The sequence below is a fragment of the Lemur catta genome, chromosome 15 (assembly GCF_020740605.2).
Source record: "Lemur catta isolate mLemCat1 chromosome 15, mLemCat1.pri, whole genome shotgun sequence".
Lineage (NCBI taxonomy): Eukaryota > Metazoa > Chordata > Mammalia > Primates > Lemuridae > Lemur > Lemur catta.
The window spans coordinates 46,512,354-46,536,769 of NC_059142.1; the positions used below are offsets into that span (position 1 = coordinate 46,512,354).

A 24,416-nucleotide genomic window follows, 5' to 3' on the forward strand; every position below is an offset into this window, starting at 1 on the left:
GCCAGTCAGAGTGATATTTTGGCATGATTTTTTACTGCCCTGTACCATCTTTTTAAAATTTGCCTTATATGGGCAAGGAATTAGAAACAACTTTAATCAAAAATACAGATGTTGAGATTGATGTTTATTTTTGAAATACCCTATGAGACCTCTTGAATAGGATCAAATCAAAATTGTCCACTTTTATAAATGGAATCTTTATTGTTCAGAAGCTAGAAATAGTACAGTTTTTAATAGACAAATCTTGCAGAAATCTTAGATTTTTAAAAAGTCACATGAAACAAGAACTTACTTTAACATGAAAGGAGTCTGATTTTTGCTTTGATCAGATCTTTCAAGAAGGAAGGAAGAAAGTTATTTAGGAAACCATCTTGTAATCTTCTTCAGTTGAATATTTGTTGGCTCTTTCAGCCTCATACATCTTCACATCATGTATTTCAGCCACTGTTTTATAATGTTTTTAATTAGATAATATTTTGGTTTTGTTCTCATAATCTAGGTGGTTTAATTAACCACTCAATTAATTGAAGAGCATTAGTTAATATTCTGAATATCTATATTTATTAAATAATAAATAACAATCCCCTTTTGTCTTTTTAAAATAGCCTTTAATATTATACTTAATCCAAAATTAATTATATGTTATATAGCATATATACATCACCACTTATATTGTCTGTTCACACACAAAATATTTTTAACTGAGGTAGGAAATAAACAAAAGCCATGTAACATTTTATTTTTTGCTTTCACAAGGATTTGGCAATCCCTGTATGCAAGTTAACTACTAACATTTACTGAAAGGAAGAATTATAAACACCTGCTTCTATAATATAGAATTAGCTTAGGAATAATGAATGAATAGATAAACAAATACATTTTAAACCAGATTACTACACTGGTGAATTCTAGCAAACATTTGAGAAAGAAATACTACCAATTTAACACAAATTGTCTCAGAAAACAGAAAAGAAACACTTTCCAACTCACCTTATGAACTTAGCATTACCCTTATAACAAAACTGGACAATGATATCGTAAGAAAAGAAAACTACAAACTGCAGACAAAAAAAAAAATCCTTAACAAAATATTAACCAGTCACATCCAGCAATATATAAAAAGGATAGCACACAAGGTCAAGTAGAGTTTATCCCAGGAATGCAGAGTTGGTTCAACATTCAAAAATCAATCAATGTAATTTCCCATATTAAAATACTAAAAAAGAAAAATAATGTCATCTCAGTAGATGTAGAAAAAGCATTTTGGCAAAGTTTAATACCCATTCAAAGAACAAGATAAAGAATATATAACAGAAAAAGAAAAATCTACAGCTAAAATTATACCTAAATGATACAGACTATATTGTTTTTCCCCAAGATTGGCAACAAGGCAAGGATTTCCACTCTTACTGCTTCTGTTACACATTATACTAAAGGTCCTAGCCAGTGCAACAAGGCAAGAAAAAGAAATAAAAGGCATACAAATCAAAGGAAGAAGTAAAAGTGTCTTTATTTCTAGACAACATGTCATTTACTTTAAATAATCAAAAAAAATCTATAAAAAACTACAAGAACTAATAAGTGAGTTTAGCAAGATCACAGGGTACCAAGTTAATATGCAAAATCAATTATATTTCTATGTACTAGCAATGAACAATTGGAAATTGAATTTTAAATCATCAATACCATTTACAATGTCATCATAAATGTAAAATACTTATTTAGCAAGATAAATGCAAGATCTGTATACTGACAACTATAAAACTTCAGTGACATATATTTAAAAAGATCTAATTAAATAGAGAGAAATACCAAGTTCATAGGAAGACTCAACCTTGGTATTAGGTTATTAAGTATGAAATGCCTGATATCCTTAAGTACTAAGTTTGATAGTTGACATCTATGACATTTTACTGTGACACTTTTTGTTTTATTTTTATTGTGAAGGTACATCTTCATTGTTTCAAATGCATAGTTTGGCTTGTGATTATCTTTCAAAAATTTTTTTAGACCACTTTTTGTGAAACCATGGATAAGTCAAAAATTTGTGTTGTTTTCGAATGTAAGTTCTGTCATGGAACCAATGCAGTGCAGACAGCTAGAAATATCAATGAAGTGTTTGGAAAGATGTGGCTAATGAACGCATAGTACATCAGTGATCTGAGAAGTCCCATTCTGGAGATTTGAATCTTGAAAATGAGCCACATGGGCAACCCAACGCTAAGGTGGATAATGGTGAGCTGAACTTGTAGTGAAAGCAAATGCAGCTTAACCTACACATGAATTAGCCCCAAGGTTTGACATTACTAATGGTCCAACAATACTGGACCATTTGAAACAAATCTGCAAGGTAAAGAAGCTGGATAGATGGGTTCTACATGAATTAAACAAGCATCAGAGGAGAAATCATCTCGAAGCTTGCCTGTCTTTGCTGTCATGCCATAAAGGCCACTGTTTCTACACTGTATTGTTACATGTGATGAAAAATGGATTCTTTTTGACAATCACAAGCATTCAGCACAATGGTTGGATAAAGAAGAAATGCCAAAACACAGTCTAAAACCGAATATTCATCCAAAAAAGCTAATGGTGTCTGTTTGGTGTTCCAGTGCTGATATTATCCAATACAACTTCATGAAACCTGATCAATTCATTGGTTACAGTAGTGTCTACTGCAACCAATTAGATGAAATGATGAGGATGCTTTTTTGATTAAGCAGCTGAGATAGGTCAACAGAGACAGGCCAATCCTCTTGCAAGACAACCTTGACCACATGTTGCACAAATAATACTCTCAAACTACAGAGACTGGACTTGGAAACTCTCTGTCATCCACTGTATTCACCAGACCTTGCACCAACTGACCACCACTTCTTTCAGGCTTTTGACCACTTCTTGCAAGGAAGAATATTCAATTCTCAATAAGCTGTGGAAAAGGCCTTTTGAGACTTCATTGCTACTTGCTCTGCAGGCTTCTTTGCTGCTGGCATAAACAAGCTACCATTAAGATGGCAAAACTGTGTTGATAGTTTAGGTGCATACTTTGATTAATTGTATTGCTTCTTGTTTGAGATATAATAAACTAAACTTTTGATTTGAAATTGGACATTTCATATTTAGTGACCTAATATAATGTCATTTTCCCCAGATTAATCCTTAGATTAAGAACAGTCCTAATAAAAATTTTAGCAGTTTTTTTTGTGGAAATTGACAAGCTGGCTCTAAATTTCATTTGAGCATTGATTGTTAAATCAATTTTGAAAAAGAACAAAGTTGGAGGACACTCATACACTGCTGGTGGGAATACAAACTAGTGCAACCCCTATGGAAAGCAATATGGAGATACCTTAAACAGATTCAAGTAGACCTACCATTTGATCCAGCAATTCCATTATTGGGCATATACCCAGAAGAACAAAAGTCATTCTTTAACAAAGACACCTGTACCCGAATGTTTATAGCAGCACAATTCACAATCGCAAAGATGTGGAAACAACCCAAGTGCCCATCAATCCACGAATGGATTAGTAAACTGTGGTATATGTATACCATGGAGTACTACTCAGCTATAAGAAATAACGATGATACGACATCTCTTTGGTTCTCCTGGAGAGAGCTGGAACCCATTATACTAAGTGAAGTATCCAAAGAATGGAAAAACAAGCATCACATGTACTCACCAGAAAACTGGTTTCCCTGATCATCACCTAAATGTACATCGGGGAAGGATACCAATTGGATATCAGACTGGGATGGGGGGGTGGGGGGAGGGGATGGGTGTATGCCTACATGACGAGTGCGTTGCGCACCCTCTGGGGAATGGTCATGCTTGAAGGTGCAGACCCGGGGAGGTGCGGGGGGAGGGGATCGAGGTATGAATACATGATGAGTGCCAGGCGCACTGTCTGGAGAATGAGAACGGACGTGCTTGGGACTCTGACTCGGGGGGATGGGCAGGACAAGGACAATGTATATGACCTGAACTTATGTACCCCCATGATGAGCTGAAATAAAAAAAAAAAGAAGAAAAAAAAAATAATCAAGAAAAAAAAAAAAAAACAAAGTTGGAGGAATTATACTTTCTGATTTCATGACTAACTAAAAAGCTATGGTAATCAAAAGAATGTGGTATTGGTGTAAAAATAAATATATCAATCCATGGAATAAAATAGAGTCCTGAAATAAACCTACACATTTATAGCTAATTGATTTTTGACAAAAATGTGCTAAGATAATGAATGGGGGAAGGATAGTCTTTCTACAAATAGTTCTGAACATTTGGATGTCCATATGGAGAAAAAATGGAACTCAGCTTTTACCTCACACTTACACAAAAGTTAACTTGAAATCAATGCTAAAGTATAAAACCCTGGGAGGAAACAGAAGAGAACACTTTGATGATGTTGGCTTAGGCAAACATTTCTTCAATTGGACTCAAAAAGTATGAATTATGGAATAAAAAATTGATACATTGGACATCATCAAAATTAAAACTTTTGTCTTCAAAAGACACTCTTAAGAAAATAAAAAGGCAAACCACAGTCTGGGAGAAAATATTTGCAAAATACATATCTGATAAAGGATTTTATCCAGCACATATATAAAGAACTCTTATAACTCAAGAATAAGAAGATAATATATTTTTATTTTTATTTATTTTATTTACATTTAGAGATAGAGCCTCACTCTGTCACCCAGGCTGGAATGCAGTGGCACAATCATAGCTCACTGCAGTTTCAAACTCCTGGGCTCAAGCAATCCTCTCACCTCAGCCTCCCGAGTAACTGGGAAATAGGTGTGTGCCACCACACCCAGCTAGGTTTTAAATTTTTTGTAAAGATAGAGTCTCACTGTGTTGCTCAGGCTGGTCTTGAACTCTTGGCCTCAAGTGAAATCAGAAAAGGATTTAATAGATTCTTCATCACAGAAAATGTACTGTGGTAACTGAAATTTTAGCTATGTTGTTGGGACACTAGATTTATTTAACTGAACCATAGAAATTAAAATTTGTGCATATTGGAACTGCACAAAACAAGGACTGCCTTCTTGTTTGTGATTAACGAACATAATCACAACTACTTTCACAGTGTATTAATTTTATAGGTTTGCAATTCCACTAAATGTCTGACAAGGGACACATCCTACCTTACTTTTAGGGGGAGCTCCACGTTGTGTTTGTTGACCATCTGGTATTAAGCATTCCTTGCCTTAATTATTCTTACTGGCTAATAAAAAAATGGCCAACATTTATTGCCACAAGTGTCAAGCATTGTTGTAAAGGCTTATCTTAATGTCTCCTCACAACATTTCTCTAAATTAAATGCTTTTATTCTTTTTGTGGAGGCTACAGGCTTAAACAGGTTCAGTAATTTGAAGAGGCAAGATTCAAACTCAGTTTGACACCAGGACCTGTGCTCTTAACCTTTCCGTTATACACATGGTAACAGTAAGTATGAGCTTGTGTTAAGAAAGGAAATACAGGAAGCTATGAGAACATATCAGAGCAGACAACTTGGTCTTGGGACCAAGAAAGGCTTCCCTGAGGCTCCTCCTTTGGGAAGGATGAGCATTAGACACACATGCAGGGAGAGGTGTGGGCTCTAGAGAAGCCTCTGTCAGTAACTAACTAAGCAGCCCTAGACAAGTAACCTCTTTGAACAGAGTCTGCCCTTCTCTTACATGGGTACTGTCTTTTTAAACTTTAACTTTTCATGCTTTCTTGTCTCTTTTCTATTACGGGAAAAGGACACCTTTAGTGGATAAAGGTATTTATGATCTGAGTTTAACTATGTTTGCAAATCTTTATTTTGTTTACTACTTTGTTTTCCCTTCTCATTTCTACTCCAATAATTTGATCAGGAAATATAAGATTTTTTTTTTTTTTTTGTGACAGACTCTCGCTCTGTTGCCCGGACTAGAGTGCCGTGGCATCAGCCTAGCTCACAGCAACCTCAAACTCCTGGGCTCAAGGGATCCTTCTGCCTCAGCCTCCCGAGTAGCTGGGACTACAGGCATGCACCACCATGCCCAGCTAATTTTTTCTATATATATTTTTAGTTTTCCAGATAATTTCTTTCTGTTTTCAGTAGAGACGGGGTCTTGCTTTTGCTCAGGCTGGTCTCAAACTCCTGACCTCAAGTGCCCGGCTCGGCCTCCCAGAGTGCTAGGATTACAGGCATGAGCCACCGCACCTGGCCTGTAAGATTTTTTGAATAGAATTGTTCTTGTTAAAAGTTGACATTTTCAACGTCATGAAAAAAATGAACTATCTTCTCTGTATTTTTTTAAGGTCAGACAACACAGATCCTCAATTTTCCACTTCCTTGTGCTCACATAAGTTCCTGAAAATAATTAGTATGAGTTAAACAGTACAGTATGTATTGGCCTAATGGAAGAAGATATTTATTGTGTGCCTACCATGTGTGCCTACCTTATCCACTTTAATTCTCACAACCCTTTGACGTTATTATTGCCTTAAAGTAGTTGGAAATACTGAAGCTCACAGAAATTAAGCAGCTTGCTCAGAGTTACACAGCTACAAATTGTAGAACTAGGATCCATATTCCAGTGTATCTTTCTCCAAAATCTATGCCAGGAATTGTTTGCTTCTCATACTGTTATGCAGCTAATCCTGCTATGTGTTGGCTCAGATAGGTCACCATGAGCGAAAGATAGAAGCAGTTCCTGGCTCACGAGGTGGCAGTTCATGCCTATTGCTACATTTCCTCATTCTCCAACTAGACTCCAGTTTGGGTGCCTCACTCCTCATTACCCACCCACTTCTTTGTTCACAAGTACCCTTACCTGTTTCTTGTTTCTACCTTAATTAGTCTCCTTGAGTATTTGCTACCTGGCTAATTTTTTAGCTCTTTCTTGATCATTCTGGACTTGATCTTAGATCCACTTGACTTATCCTTTTCTAGCAGAATTATTGGTCCTTGTCCCTGGACAGACACCAAGTCTTAGTGTTTCTGTATAGGATGACCAGAAGTATAACCTTTCTGTAATGTCCTGCTGGTCACGTAGGTTCAGAAATGCTCACCCGTGTGTTATCTTATTATTTGAAATAATGTTATCTTCTAGATTTTTGCTCTGTGCTTTAATTTGCATTGTTAATTTTTACTTCTATATGAATAATTTTTCTGCTTAATAATGGCTTTAGAAAAGCAATGTCTGCTTTTGTTTTCGATCCTAGAAATGTTAAAAACAAGCTCTTATTCTGTACAAATTCTAGTTTTATACATTTATTATTAAAAGTGTTAGTTCTCTTTTTAAATTTTGCATTGACATATGTAGAAAATTCTGTCAGTTTAAACAGCAATGCTTGAAAGTCACTTTGACTTTTGAAAGCTGCCAGATTGCCTTATCATTGTCTTTGAGAGATTAGGAATGCTTGTTTGGAAGGTTGCCTTTTGTCTAAATAAAACTGAAGTTTTGTTGTTTCACTGTAATATTTCATTTTAATCTGGTTGGTTTCTTGTGGAGATAATATATAATGGAACCAAAAATAGTTCAATAAGAACCTTCAGTTATAAATGGGTTGACTGTTGTTTGATTGCTGTAGGTGCCCTTGTCAGCTGCATGGGACTGCTGATTTTGATAGATGTGGAAAAATTTTCTCTGGGCCCTTAGGGTCTCTTATGGAGCAATGCAGTATAAGCCAATTCTATTCCTTTCTTAACTGTGAGTTATTGCTTCTGTCATTACCACCCTAAGTCTAAAACACCATCAACCCTTGACTGGACTGTTGCAGTAACTCCTACCTAGTCTCCCTGCTTTTCACATCTGCTTCCTCCAGCAGTTTATTTGCACAACAACCAGATCTTTGGGGAAATAAATGAGATTGTGTAATTGCCCTGCTCAAAACCCTCCAGTGGCTTCTCATCACTATTATAACAAAATGGCAACTCTTTAATTTTGCCCTCAAAGTGCCATGTGATGTGGCCCCTGCCCATCTCTCCAACTTAGCTCTACTCTTCTCCCCCTCAAGTACACAGACCCAGCATGTGGCTTTCTTGCCATTTATAACTATGCCAAACTTGTTCCTACCTAAGGCCTTTAAATTTATTTTTTTTCTCTTTGTCTCAGTTACACCGTCAGATCTTGTCTTAGGCTATGTAGCATTGTTATTACAGAATACTACCAAATGAGTAATTTGTAAGCAATAGAAGTTCATTTGGCTCCTGGTTCTGGAGGTTGGGAAGTCCAAGATCAAGGGCCTACATCTAGGGGAGCCTTCTTGTTGCATCGCAACATAACAGAAGGCATCTCTGGCAAGGGAGAGAGAGAGAGAGGGCAAGAGAGGGCCAGACTCACTTTTATAACAAACCCACTCCTGCATAATGAAATTAATTCACCTCCTAAAGGTCTCACCTCTCAATATGGTTGCACTGGGGATTAACTTCCTAACACATGAACTTTGGGGGACACATTCAGACCATAGCAGGTCTCCTATCTCCCAGTGACCACTGCTATCTACCTAAATGTTAGCGTACCCCCATCACTTTCTATTATTGTACCCTACCTTTTTTCTCCACATTACTTCTCAATTCTTATGATTTATTTTTTATTATTTGCTGCTGTTTTTTTCCATGCCTGGAACATTGCCTGGCACATAGCAGGTGTCCAGTACAAATTTGTTTAATAGATAGATGGATTTTTAAATGTTTTTTCACCTATAACACCCTAATTGAGACTGAAAAGATTTTATCAAGGATAATTCTTGGGTCTTAATTTCACCAACGGTAACATTGACACAGATACTTCTAGCTCTCGGGAAACAGAATAAAGCAAAACAAATTTTTTTTCTGCTTTTGTATCAAATATGATCTGAATATATCAAATATGATTTGAATATATCCATAATACAGCTCAAAATTTTGGAAATAATACACAACTGGTAAACATTTGAAACAGAATAATTAAAGTGGTAAAAGGGAATGAGGCTGCCTTCATATGAAGATTTTTTGGAAGTTTTGGTTTTAGGCAGAAGATTGAGAGATTCTATGATCAGATTCTTTAATACCATGGATAGGTTAATTCAGATTATTTTTTCAACAAAGCACTGTTTAAAAGAATTTGAAGGAGATTGTTTCAAGCCAAATAAAAGGAAGTACAGGAATACCTCATTTATCAGATATTGTCCAGGAATAAAATGTTCCCCTAGTCAGTTTCCAAATAACTAAAATGTAATCCCTATACATGTGCCAAAACTTAACGTTTTGAAGGATATTTTTCTAACATGCTCTACTTAATACCCTACTCTTTTAAACAAAAGTGCTGAAGACATCAACTCAGAGTCATTATTATGAATGTTTTGGTACCACATAAAAGATTCCCTACAATAAATGTGACCCACATTGTCAGTCCAGTTTTCTGTCCTTTTTATAGTTCTTTCATCTCTTCCCTCTTCTTTCATATTGTCCTTTATGCTGATGGCTGCTGCTTTCAGTTTGTTCGCTGATTTTATATACCCAATAGCATGGGCAAGGAGCAAAAGGTAGCTCCTAAATAATACACACCATTGTCACCGGAACTCTGATCTCTGGGCAAGTGAGGCATTATAGTGGTAGTATAAACAATACAGTAACATAAAACACATTAAAATGATGATGTTGACGAGGACCTTTTTGACTCTTCCTGCCACTGTAAAGATTACTTGTACAAGATACATGTTTTGCTAGGTGGACTATGGCCCTCACCTAACATGGTGGTATTTAATATTATTCTGTTGTCCATAGCATATTGAAGATACGATTCATATTTAAAATGACCATAGGTCCCAATTTCAATGCCTGTTTTTCAGTGTAATTCTTAAAATTCCATTCACTCTCATAAGTTATCCATCTTCTCAACTACACTTGTGTTCATTTTACTTACTGCTCACAAACCTCTAAAACACATCCCACTGCATCCAGAATAAAATCCAATTCCTTGGCCTGAGACTCCTTGATTGGGCCAAAACCCTAAATTGTAGGCCCTGAAGCCAGAGCTGAGTGGGAGACAGACAAGAAAGTAAATATACCGAGAACGAGGTGTATCTAGGTAAAGGGGAGGATCCAGTGCCAGCTTACGTTCCCAGCTCCTACGCCAGCACTGGAAGCTGGTTGTCTCAGCTGTTAATGGGAAAGTGTTTTCTATTGGTAGATATTCCTAAAGGTCTTCTGTAAGGAGCCACAGAATTTGTTTCAAAAGTGGAAGGGAAAGAAAACAAGCCTTATTTAGGAAATTGTGCATAGAAAACATTTTCTCTCAAAATAAAAGGGAGAATTAAATACAACGTTACCATATGCTTAAACCTTTTTAACCAAGTGGAAGGGAAGAGCTTTTGAGTCTATTTCAGGGTAAAACGTTTGTATTAGGCCTTTAATGAGCCAAGGAAATTTAAATATTTAGTTTCCACCCCTTTGGCTAGTAAATTATTTTATGTACATATTTTTTTTAATATTTAACTGTTCTGAAGGCTCATGGCCATTAATGAAGATTCACTAAAGCACTCCAGAACAAATTCTGGTTCGTAATATGTGTAGAATTTTATTTGCTCTTAATTTTTTTTGTGAATTAAAAACCATAGTCCCAGTAGTTCATCAGAAAAGCACTTCAAGGATTTTAGTAGCTTTAATTTCTAAAACAATTTACTATACCCTTTCTAAACAAGAGACAGTAAAAATTCTTAGAATTTTTCCAAGTTCTGTTCTGAGATTATAGTACTCGAGATGAATGCTTGTGACAAATGACAGGTATTAAGTATGTCAAGAGGCTGGTTTAGAATGTGGGCAAGGTTATGTGCAAATCCAAATTAAATTTAATAATAGGTAGGACATAGGATAATAGTGCCCTCCAGAAACTAGGTTTATTATAGATTTAGTCTGTGTGAGTCAGATTTTTAAATAACCCACACAAGGGTACTCATAGTGTGGAATTTCTGTACCTGAAAAATGGGGGACCAGATTATGATCGATGGTGGATCTTATGGATAGTATTAGAGAGTGGCTTTAGTATTCTTGGAAACCAGCTGGCCAGCTACCCTTTTCCCAAAATACACTAACCTAGATAAGAATCTTTCACTAAAATATCTATAAGAAGGTAATAAGTCTAATTTTTAATTGAGTTTATGAATATATAACTTTTTATAACCAGACATCTTGGAGAGGAGATAAGAAGGTGCCTCTCCATTGATGAGATCCATAGGCTGACCAGTCCCTGAAGATCCAAGGGTTTTAGAGGCCTGAGGGATTTTGTTAAGAAGCACAGTGCTGGAAAACAAGTGAGGTTCCAGAAGGGACCTTGAGGCTCTTCAAATCCAGCCAGACCATCTGGCTGAGGCTCCACACTCATGCACCACTGGGTCCTGTCCAGGGATGCTAGACAAGCAAGCTGTGAGCATCTCTCACTATTTCCCACTTTAGCCAGGAGTGTGTGAGACCCTCAGGCCCATCTGCAGCCTCCCCTCCCACCAGAAACACCACAACCCTCTTTTTTTTTTTTAATTTTATTTTTCTTTACTTTTTTGAGATATTCTCTCTAAGGTGACCACCACGACCCTTTTCATTAAGGGCCGTTCCTCTGGGTTCTAAGAGTCTAGAACAAGATTGTGTTAATATAATTATCAGGCAAACGAAGATTTTTCACAGCTGCACAGAAGAGGCGACTAGCATGAGCACTGAACCAACTTTCAGCTGGGCTTAAAAGACAACTTAATTCTCTTCAAACTTAATGAAATTCAGTGAAGAAGTTCAATGAGTCTTCCTCAAACTAGCTGTTTCTTCCTTTCTAAGCTATTCAGGTTTATGATATGAAGCTATTGGACATTTTTTAAGCAAATAGTATTTTGAGACTAGAAACACAACCCAGGTCAAAACTATGCTGACACTGGAGTCAAGTATGCAGAAAAAGCAAGGCATTTTGATGAAGGAAAATCATAAGCTGAACTTGCAGATGCAATAAACAAATATGATAGCCAGGTGAGTATGACAGCCTAAGAGATCAGCTGGTATCTTGATCTTCCCAAATTGTAAACCAAGAAACTTTTTGAGTAGACCAGAATAAGCCATTAAACAGGCACTAACAAATGAGCCAGGCTTAGATGTTGTCACCAAGTGCCAGAAAACACATCTATGTCCAGAAACTAACATTGTAATCAGTAGATGTCTCAACACTCTCTCTGCAGATAGGTATCAACAAAGTTGTGTCTGAGCCTGGCAGGCAAGTGTATGATTCTCAATGTCATGCTGCTCCAACAGAACCACTCATGATGGGAGCCAACAAATGGGAACAGAAGTATCTGAAATCAGTGCTAGTGAAAATCAGCCCTAGTATCCAGATGAGCATCATAGTACATCCCAAGATGACCATCCAAGATAGTGTTAATATGGTGACCAAGGTGCCAGTATTAAAGATCTATAGATTTTTACAATCTTCTAGTTTAACTGATATTTTGAAACTATATGAGGTGTTTGAGGTTATTTTAAAATATAATTTAGTATCTGATTTCTACCTAGAAGAAATTTAAATATTAGTAATTCCTTAGGTATCGTTTGCTAATTTTTAAAGTAATGATCAATGAGTAGAAAATAAAAATGCCCTCATATACAGAGTTGGTGTATTATCCTACTTGCTGTAGATGCATCCTTGCAGTTCATTCAGCAGGCAGTGGTGGTTGTTTTCTCTCATAAAATAAAGAGAGGAGTCCCAACCTTATAAGCTGTGTGTTGATCAAATGAGAGAGTATGTACAAAATTTCTTCATATGCTTGGCACTTAGGAAGTATAGAAGGGATTCGTTTATTCTTTCAACAGATGTTTGCTGAATACTTGCCTTGTGTCAGATACTGTTTCATGCGCTTGGAATATATCAGTGAACAAAACAGACTAAAGTCCCTGCCCTTGTGGATCTCACATTCTAAATGATCACTGTTATTGTTGAAAGAGAACACTGATTGAAAGATGACTGCAGTTGTCTAGGGAAGTGACACAGGTTTGGGGCTATGACAGTGGTAGTAGAAGAGGAGACAGAGGTATAAGCCTCAGGTATGATTCCTGACTTGGTGTTGGTGGAAAAGAAAGGGGACACTTGAAGAGATTGTCCAAGGTCATTGTGCTATCAACCCACAAGGAAGCATTGAGAATAAGCACATTCGAACAAGGAGATGGTGGACTTTAGTCTAAAATGGTTGGAGCATTCTAGCAGGTATTGGGAAATATTTTTCTTAAATTAGAAAGATTGAGGGTACTGAAGAATTGTGGGGTTTTTTGGGTGGGGGGGGCAGTTTCCTGTAGATAATTGTTGATCCTCAGCAAACCAATTTCAGTAAAGTGGTAGGCTACAAAGAAATGAGAGAGTAGACATAGTAGGTACAGACTACTCTTAGTATGCACTACACAGGGATGGAAAGGAAAAACTGAGAAAAGTAGCTTGAGACAGTGGTGTCTTCAGATATTTACGTACAGGGCAAAGGGAGTGAGCTAGTGGAAGGAAAAAGATTGAAAATAAAAAAGAGATTGATTTATCTGTCCTTTTAATGAATATTTACCCTTTTCCTACTGTTTACAAAATAGTTTGTCTGTCATGGGATGCATACAAAAATGCAAAAGAAATGGAATATGGCCTTAAGTGAGTTTACCCTTCAAAAGAGGATTGTGTATGCCGGTAGAACTATTATTACTCCCCTCAGGAATTTAATCTCCATGACAGCAGGAATTTTGCCCATTTTATTCACTGCTGTGTCCCCAGTACCTGGAAGAGTGCCTAGCATGTAGCAGGCATTCAATAAATGTTGAATAGATGAATTAAAAGTTTCAGCAGAAAGAGACTATCTGAATTGTTCAAGAAAATGATCATTCTTTGTGTTTCATCAAGAGTAGCTGTTTTGCATAATCATTGCTTAGCTATGGGTGCACTCACAGAGAATTAAGGTCTAGGTCAAATTGGAGTAAGAGAAGGTAATGAAGTTAGAAGGGTTATTGTTCAATGAAGATTATTCTTCCCAGCAGAACTTTTCCAGGAATATACAAATAGTATTTTCTGTGGAAAAATTATTAGAACTTAAGAATATATTAATATTAACAAACCTAGAGGGTAGAAATTTATCTCAATTTTAGAACCAGTTTTCATGAATGATAGACTAAGAAAGAATTGAAGGATGGAAGAAAATGTGTCTATGTTCAAAAATTAGCAAATCAGATTCAGGTGAGCTTGCCACCTGTTGCCTCAAGGGCAAAAAACAAAGAGAGAATATATGAGATTAAGTTCTTGCAACAGTTGGATGAACAAATTTTTAAAATCACCTGGAGTGGAAAAGTTGTACAATAAAGCTAAAAATTGTATTTTTGTTCATATTTGATTACAAAACACATAAAGTAGGTAGATGATCAATATTTACTGCTGTTTGCAGCACCAGACAATTCTAAAAGATCTGAAAGTATAGTACAAACTGCAAGAACAGTTAAGTAATGTTTTAGAATAGAATCTCCAAACCCTGCCTGAGGATCAGACCCATTTGGGAGACTGTTAAAATGAGAATTGTGTGGTCCCTACCCCAGACCTGCTCAATAGGAATCTCTGGGGCTGCTGAGTTCTGTTGCACAGACATGTTTGGCAGCAAGTGATCTAAAGTGTGCAGTAGGGGCCCAATAAATGCTTATCTATTAATTTGCAGTATTGTCTTCTACTTGAAGTTTAGAAATCAGATTTTCAAGGAATGAAAATGGATATAATTTAGGCCTCTCTGTACAAAGCAGTTTAGGTTATCTACAGTCAACTTTCCTTTCAAAGGGACTGGACATACTGCTTTGGTGTGGGGTAGAGGGACCATTTCTACTGTGAATCCATTTAATTTTCATTCTTGCTTCTAATATAAAAGTAGGTAAATGATGTTTTACTTGTATGTTCACTGGAATTAGATTGAATTTAGGAACTTTCTTCTATTGAATTTGTGTATTTCATATCAACTATACACATTAAATTATTCTCATTTGTTAAGAAGAAAATTGCTAAAATTCCTAAAGCGATCTTAAGGATCTTGGAAATTTCAAGTTGAAAGAGATCTAAGGGTCATCTTTCCTTGCCATGGATGCAGACTCATCAGGGAGAGGAGATTTCAGAGAAATTTCAGTCCTAGCAACTCCTGAAACAGGTCTTGATTTCATTTAATTCCGATAATTCTATATACAGTGCCTAATGATCTAATTTACACTTTTTATATATCATATCACAATGTAAATTTACTTTTTCAGAGATTCTGGTTTCCTATATGTTGTGTTTCTTTACTTATTTGAAATTAAGAGGAGAAATTTAGTACTTTTCTTTGAGAAAAGGACATTAGTATGTGACTAGTCCTCCATTGTTTTAATGAGAACAAAAGCAAAATGTTCCAAAATTACTTGGTTGTAGCTACAAAGCATGTTTATGGAATAAAAATCTCCTTCATTAGATGCGTGAGGAAAAAAAAAAAGAATTGTTTTGAAGTTCTTATGATCAGCTTGTATAGGCTTCATTGTAAACTGATACTAAAGAGCCCCCATTATGATCTGTGTATTTTGGTGCCAGAAGGTTTTTTTCTTATGCTAAATTATTAAGTTCTGTCAGCTGCTGGGCTGTCATATAGAGATATAGTAAATCACATTATATTTTGTCATGGATTACATGGAGCAATAAATTTGGGAATAAAGATCAAAGTAGTTCCACAATCACATCTGAGTGTAGGAGGGATGTTTAACTTGTAGAAAACTGATTTAGGTAAAGCTGTTGCAGTTCTCGTGCGAATTTGAAATGAATTTGGATATTTTGTTGAAAATGAATGAGGATCAAATCCCAAAATGACTTTGTATTTTTGTATTTAGTTCAGAGAAGTTAATTCTAACACCTAGCTGCATGACTTGAATTAGATAAATAATTACATGCTGAGAGTGGTAGGATCAGTGAAAATTATATTTATGTATTTTAATTGCTTTCGTGATTAAATAATATATTCCATTTTACTTTTATTTGGGGTTTTTGGGGGCCACATAAGTAGTTAAATGCTCTTGTAGTAATGCTGTCTGACTCCTCGGAGCTGAACTGTTTGCCTTTTACTGCATTTAAAACCATTAAAGTAAGCCAGTTTAAGCTCACTAAACAGCCTTGATTATTTCGATCTTGATGGTTATTATCTTTATTCTGTGTTACCATAGAAACTCTTTTGGGGTTATCAAAGTTGATGATACTCATTTATTTAGAACAACCAATCTCAACTGGTTGGGCTCTTTTCAGAGAAAAATTGTAGTAGAAATGAGATAATATAGCAGAAGTGGATAGCAGAAATTATGTGCTTTAGGTAAATTACTGTCCTTATATTTTTATTTAGGAGAGTGCCCTCAGTTGTGGCCTCAATTAGCTAGAACAGTTGTTCCCCAACTTGGCTGATTATCAGAAGCAGTGAGGGAGCTTTTAATGTAGATTCCTGGGCCACAAGATCTTGGTGATCCTGATTCAGTAGAAAAAGCTCAAAAGTATTTTTCTCCTTTCACTCTGGAGTCATCTCTCCTACTTACTTTCTTCATTCTAATCTTGTTTGGAGAAATATTTTTAAATGCTAATAGCCTATTAATAGACATTTAAGCTTTACAAAATTATTTCTCAAGATTTTGGTTCCTTGTTTTATTTTTGGTCTCCGATTGTCATAATTTTATTGATTTTTTTCCCTCTTGTAAATCTAGATTTACACTAATGCTGTAATAAATCAATCTGACATTAGACTTAAACAAATCCCCCCAGTCATATGAAGATTAAACCTCCCCCTCCATTCATATGGGATGATCAGAATAAAGTATAATTGGGATATAGATATGGTAGCCTGCAGTGCTGATTTTGGTCTGAAAGGAAATAAAAGACCAGTTGATGACTGCCTATGTCAGGTATATCCCCAAGGGAGGGTGTTAGACTAAGATGGAAGGTTTAGCAGTGATGCTGCCAAGGTCTAGTTGGAAAAAACTGAATAGTTTGAAGAACTCAGCAGAAGATCATAGAAATTCTATTTACAAGCCTCAAGCTCTTCTAACAGGCTTTTTCTCATGTCCTCTGATGATGCTGTGATACCTTCTAGGTACAAGGCTCCTAAGATGGAGCCACTATTTTAAAGCATCACTGTGAAAAATCAAAAGCAATTAGAGCTTTCAGTGAATGACCTGATCCCATATGTTTAGAAAATATAGGTCCTAATTCAGGCTACTTCTGTGCAGGGAGTCAAAGGAGCTGAGGACTGAAGAGGTTAAGACTGCAGAGAGAATGGTTTAGGGCACTTAGACTGGATGCCATCACTGAAGCTGGGTAGGCCCAGGCTGGTAGTTTATGGGGGCTGTTTCCCCAAGAGGTGGAAATGTGGCTTACACATTCAGCAAGTACTGGGCCTGGACTGAACGGACCCCTGAGAAGCGCTGTAGTCATGGTCTTCATCTTCCCTAGTTAGTCTTCACCATGTGTATCAATTCCACAGGCTTCTGCCTGGGTACCTGGTCTCAGTTTCCTTCATAGAAAATCCATGCCGGGATTTCAGTCAGGCCCTAACCTCTAGCCTGGTTTATTGGAAGCCCTAATCCCTCACAGTCGCTGCTTCTGGTTCTTCTTACAAAGCTGAAAATGGCACTCGGCTTTAGGATACAAATGCTAAGAACTGGCCCTGTCTAAGAAGTCCTGCCTCCCATCTCCCATGTTGCATTCTCAAATTAAAACTCTATGGTTAGCAAACTGTCTAATCTGCTCTTGCCTGGGATTCTTGGAATTCAAGCTGCCAGCTCCTTCTATAGGCAAGGAAGGGGAAAGTCTACCCATGTTGTTTTCTTCAGCCCCTCTGGTCACTTTCAGCTGCTGCTCCTTTCCAGTGAGGCACACTGAGCCTGCTGAGCAACAGTTATGGCATGGACCTGGAGCAGAAGGGTGGGCTACAGTCCAGTTCTTTCAAGCTAAATTTGAATCCTATCATGTGCTAGGTGCTAGGAGTTATGCTATATAACAAATTGCCCCTGCCCTTAAGGAGTTGTCAATCTAGTTGCAGATAGATAGTTTCAATATAATATAATGAGCAATAAAATAATTATGTGTACAGACCAATAAAGAATTGTTATTTGGCCACAAACTGAGATTTTGTGGAAGACTTCCTGGAGGAGATGATGTTCAAATGATTCTTGAGAGATGATTCCCAAGCAGGGAAAGGAAAGATACTCATGAAAAAAAAAAAAAAAAACAGATTGGACGAAAACGCAGGGTGTGAAACAGAATATTCCAGAAGCTATAGTCTGGTATTCGCAGAAGCATAAAGGGTAGAGTGGGAAGTAGAGAAGCATGATGCTGGAGAGGTAAAGGCCTGGACCTGAATGGCATTGTATGCCTTATTAAGGAACTTGAACTTGATTTTGTATTTGCTAAGAAGCAATGAAAGGTTTTAAATTACAAAGTGATGTGATCATATTCACACTTTACATAGAACACCAGTTGAAAGGTGGCAGGTGGATCTATATCAGAAAGCAAAAATAAAGTATCTAGAAAGAATAGAATAACCAGTTAGAGGGCTGTTGTAAGAATTCAAGAGAGAAAAGGTGAGAACCCAGAAGTAAAAATTGACAGGGCTGTTAAGGGTGAGGGAGAAGGATTCTAAGAAACTCTCCTGAGTTTCTGATTTGGATGTCTAAATGAGAGTGCCACTAATTAAGATGAGGAGTAACATATTCAAGGGGAAATGATTGAGTTCAGTTAGTTGAGTGCCTGTGGGACATCTCAGAGAGCTGTCTGGATCACAGGGACATAGAGGCTATAGATAAAGAGTTGGAAGTCACATCAACAAAAAGATGGTTTAAAACTATATGAATGTATTTTAAAAGTGGGTGGCTATACTAAGGAGAGAGCAGATGGCATGGGGCAGTTCTTATTTAAAATTAGCAATTGTCAGAGAGGTGCCTCAAGAACCAGGAGGGAATAATGTAACAGATGCCAAGTTTTAATAGAAAGTGAGTAATTCAGCAAAAACAATTGATTCTTTGAAAAGACTAGTAAAAAACTTTCTAGAAGACTGTTAAGAAAAATAGGGAGACGGTACAAATAGACAAGGGAGGAAATGGGGGAAAATGACTATGGATCCAGAAGAGATTGAAAAGACAAGATTATTTAATAAATAACTTTATGCCAATAAAATTTAAAATCTAGATAAAAAGGGAAAGTTCTAGAAAGTATGATTGAATGAAGAAGAAATAGAAAACTCTTAATAGTTTTGTGGATATTAAGTAAATATTTAGTTTTAAATATTTCATTAAAGAAAACATCATGCCCAAATGATTTTATAGTCAAGTTCAAACTTTCAAGGACTAGATAACTCCAACAATATACAATATCTATATATTATACAGGGACAGTAAAATCAGCCAAGGACAGTAAAGAGCAAATGACATACCAATCTCACATTTAATTTTAAGTGTAAAATTTCTAACAAAAGATTAGAATCTAGCGGTATATAAAAATCATTATGCATTTCAACCAAGCTGGACTTAATACAAGAATGTAAGGGTAATTTAATGTTAGAAATCCATTAATATAATCCATCATATTGCCAGATGAAAGGAGAAAAGCCATATGATTGTCTCGGGTGAAGAAAAAGTATTTGGTAAAATTCAACCCCTGTCTGTGATGAATAATCTTAATAAGCTAGGAATGGGAAGGAACATCCTTAACCTGATAAATAATATCAATCAAATATTTAGAGCAAACATCATTTTTATGGTGAAACATTAGAAAGATTCCCTTAAAATCAGGAAGAGAAGGATGTCCATTATCACTGCTGCTGTTCAACATTGTAATAGAGATGCCACTGGTCACAGCTAAACAAGAAAAGAAGTAGGATACAAATTAGAAAGGGAGAAGCAAATCTGATATTATTCACTGGTATGATTTTTCAGATATAAAATCTAAATGGATCTGCAAACTACAGGAAAAGATAAGAGAGTTTACAGTTGGCTAAATATATGATCCAGCAACAAATAGAAAATATAACTTTAAAAACAATTCCACTAAAATAGCAAATAGAAGATGTCTAGGAATGAATCTAAGAATATGTGCATAAGCCATGTTTATAGAAAATGATAAAAGGTTGTTAAAAGACATTAAAGCAGATCTAAATAATGGAGTGATATACTCAGTATATCTTGAATACCTTAGGTATCTTAAAGATATAATTGTCTTCAATTCGACCTATAGATTCAATGCAACTTCATGGGTTTATCCAGTAAAATGAATCTAAAATTTATAAGGAAGAACAAAAGCACAAGAACAGCCAAAATTCTTCTGATAAAGAAAAAGTAAGAAGTATCCACCCCTGCAAATACAGGATCAAAATTTGTTGTAAAGCTATAAAAGTTAGCAGTTTGGTACTGGTACAGGTGTAGATAGATTGACCGAAGGAACTGAATAGAGAGCACAGGAACAAAGCCATATATATATATAAACTTGGCATATGTCAGAAATGGCACAGAAGATCCTAATAAAAGCATTGGCTAAAGATAAAACAGCATTTCACAGAAGTGTAAATATAAATAGCTCATAAATATGTGAAGAACTGCTATGTTATCAGTAACCAAGGAGATGAAAACCAAGACCCTAATACCTAATAGATTGACAAAAATTAGGAAATTTGGCAAAAAAAAAAAAAGAAATAAAAAGCATACAGATTGGAAAGGAAGAAGTAAAACTCTATTTGCAAATGACAAAATTTTATATACAGAAAAATTCTAAGGAATCATACCCCCAAAACACCACCCCAAACAACTATGAAAATAAGAGTTCACCAAGGTTATAGGATACAAGACCAATCTACAAAAATCGATTGTATTTCAGTACACTAACAATGAATAATCTGATAATGAAATTAAGAAAATTCATTTAAAATAGCATAAAAATAGTTAAATACTTAGGAATAAATTTTAACAAGAGAGGTACAAATCATGTACATTGAAAACTACAAAACATCACTGAAAACATTAAAGAAGATGGAAAGACATCCGTAATCACAGATCAGAAGATATCATTGTTAAGATGGCAGTATTACCTAAATTGATCTACAGATTGAACATAATCCCTACCAAAATTCCAGCTGCCTTTTTTGTATAAATTGACAAGTTAATTCTAAAATTTATATGGAAATTCAACAAATAGTGCTGGGACAACTGGGTATCCACATGCAAAAGAATGACGTTCAACCTCTGCCTCGCAACATGCACAAAAATGAACTCAAAATGAAATACAGACCTAAATGTAAGTGGTAAAACTATATGAAACTCTTAGTAAAAAATTGTAGAGAAAAATTCTTTAAAACTCTTAGAAGAAAACATACAAGTAAATTTTCATGACATCTTGTGATTAGGCAAAGGATTCTTATATATGACACCAGAAGCATAAATGACAAAAGAAAAAATAGGTAAGTTGGACTTCATCAAAATGAAAAACTTTTGTGGTTTAAAGGACACTATCAAGGAAATGAAACAACAATCCACAGAACAGAAGAGGATAATTGTAGAGCACATGTCTGGTAAGTAAGAGTCTAATATCCAGATTATATAAAGGACTCTTAAAACTCAATAATGAAAAGACAACCCAATTTTTAAAATGGGCAAAGGATTTGAATATGCATTTCTCAGGGAAGATATACACATGGCCAACAAGCATATGAAAAGATGCCCAGCATAGTCATTAAGGAATTGCAAATCAAAACAACAGTGAGATACCAACTCATACTCACTAAAATGGATATAATCAACAAGACAGACAATAACAAGTTTTGGCAAGGATGCAAGAAATTAGAACCTTCATACTTCACTGGTGAGATTGTAAAATGGTGCAGTCATTTTGAAAACTAGTTCGTCAGTTCCTCAAAAAGTTGAACACAGTTACTATACGACCTAGCAATTCCACTCCTAAGTATATGCCCATGTGAATTGAAAGAATATTTCCCAAAGAAACTTGTACAAGAATGTTTACAGCAGCATTATTCATAGTAGTCAAAAAGTGGAAGCAACCCAAATGTTCATCAACTGAAGAATAGATAAACAAAATGTGGTATATCCACACAATGGATTTGTCAATGAAAAGGACTAACTTACTGATACAAGTCACAACATAGAAGAGCCTTGGAAACATGCTAAATCAAGGAATCCAATGATAAAAGGTCACATTATATGTACAACTCCATTTATAGAAATGTCTGGAATGGGAAAATACATAGAGAAAGTGGATTAGTGGTCGGTGGTGGCTTGAGGGAGGGGAGAATGGGAATGCTAATGGGTATAGGTTTTTTGGTTTTTGACAGGAAAGTTTATTATGTTATTAAGTATAAAATGTCCAATTTCCTTAAGGACTAAATTGGCACGGCATCTGGCAAGGTTTGTTATTTGAGGTGATGAAAATGTTCTAGAATTTGATAGCAGTGATAGATGTACAGCTCTATGAATATACTAGAAACCACTGAATTGTACAGTTTAAAACTGTGAACTTCCTATGTGAATTATATCTTTAACTAAAGCTATAATTAAAAACATAAAGTCTGACAATGCTAAGTACGGTTGAAGATGTGAAACAAAAAGAACTCTTATATACTGTGGTGAGAATATTAAGTGTTGCTCTGGAAAACAATTAAGAATTATTCTGTAAAGCTGACCATTTGATTTATGAACCATCAATTCAGCACCTTAACAGATGCCCTAGAAACTCACAAATATGTGCCAGAAGCCATGTACAGGAATGTTTATAGCAGCATGGCTCATGGAGGGAAAAACTTGAGGAGTCCAAGTACCCATTTACAAAAGAATTAATTATTTTTATCTACTCACACACAATTGGATGTTCTAAAGCAGTGAAAATAAAGGAAATACAGCTTCAAAGTAAACATTTTGAATGAATCTTAAAAATAATGTGTGAAAAACAGAAAGTTGCAGGAAACTACATAAAGCATGATTATGTTTGTAAAACAGTTCAAAATTAGTAAAATAGTATGTTAGAAATACCTACCCATATCTTAATTTTTTAAGAAAGACAATAAATAAAATTCAAGATAGTGATTAATTCTTAGGAAGGGTCAGGAGATTGCGCTGGGGTTGGGAGAAAGCATACAGGTAAATGCACTGGCATTTGTAATGCTAGGTATTAAGTTGTCTGGTCAGTTCAGGAGAGTTCTTTGTTATGTTTCATAAACATTCACAATGTTCTGTTCATTTGTATGTATTAATTATTACATATTTTAACATTTCCAAGTAAAAATGATTAGCATTGTCAAAAGCAGCAGAGCAGTCTTGGGGACATGTCAGGAAGAAAATTACTTCCCCAGTAAAGAAGCTGAGGCAAGTAATTCTTTTGGGCTCAAAGTGGAAGGATGAACAAGAAAGAGTAACTAGAATTGACTGTAAAAGACTGATCTTGGTACTTGACTTTTCTAACTGCCTGACCGTGCAGTTCTGTAAGCTCAGCAATAGTAAAGTAACTTCTATCCACTTTAGGTCATGCAAAAATACAGCCATGCTTTAGACCTAACATGACTCAGCTACTTCCCCTCCAAGATCTCAGTCTATCAAATTCTCCTTTTGATCACTCTTGCCTAGCCTTTTATTTTTGCTGCTTCCTCACGCATAAAGAGCCTGGTCTTTGTCTTTATTCCAGTGCTGACTCACTACTCTCTGATCTGTTGCCATCTTGAACTTCTACCATTCCTACACTGCTAAACCTCAGTCCCATTTAGTCTTTATTGTCCACTTTATCTGCACATTATAAAATAATGCCCAGGAAAGTTAAATGATTTGCCCATGGTCACACCACCCAGGTTGGTTTAACTTCAAAGCCCGTGCTTTTAACCACCATGCTCTATTGCTTACCACCTGGCAACAGTTGTTGGAATAGTCAATCAAAGCAACTTGAGTTAATGAAAAAGATGATTGGAGTAGATCTGAGAATCCGGGTGATAGGAAATTCAGCCACACAGCAACAAAACCAACTGGACACCTTGGTTTTGTAGACCGAATGGGGGATAGGGCATGTTCTGCATGGGCATCATACTCATTGCTTTCAAATATTTCAAATATTATTTTTAAATGAAATGGTATAGTAATTCAGACTCAATATAGATGATCCTGGAAAACCAGGTAAGCTCTAGGTCATTTTAAATTAGGAACAGCTAATGACTAAATTAGTTAGGAATGGCTAACTCAAAAATGTCCTTTCAGCACCTATTCCAAACTCCAAATAATCCAGTATAGGAATTAGAGCTTTTATTAAATATTGAGATCACTGTTTCATATTGAACTGCCTTTAAATCTAATGTTAGCAGCTTCTTGTAAATATATTATTTCATAAAATTTCTAATTAATATGCATTGCATTCTTTTTTTCTTATACAAATAAGCCAAAAGGTAGAAA

General features: G+C 35.8%; 1 protein-coding gene across 6 annotated transcripts in view; it reads left to right on the forward strand.

Moving 5' to 3' along the window:
• CEP112 (centrosomal protein 112) overlaps window positions 1-24,416 on the forward strand; it is a 359,225-nt gene that overhangs the window by 223,411 nt on the left and 111,398 nt on the right. The gene's annotated exons all lie outside the window — the stretch shown is intronic.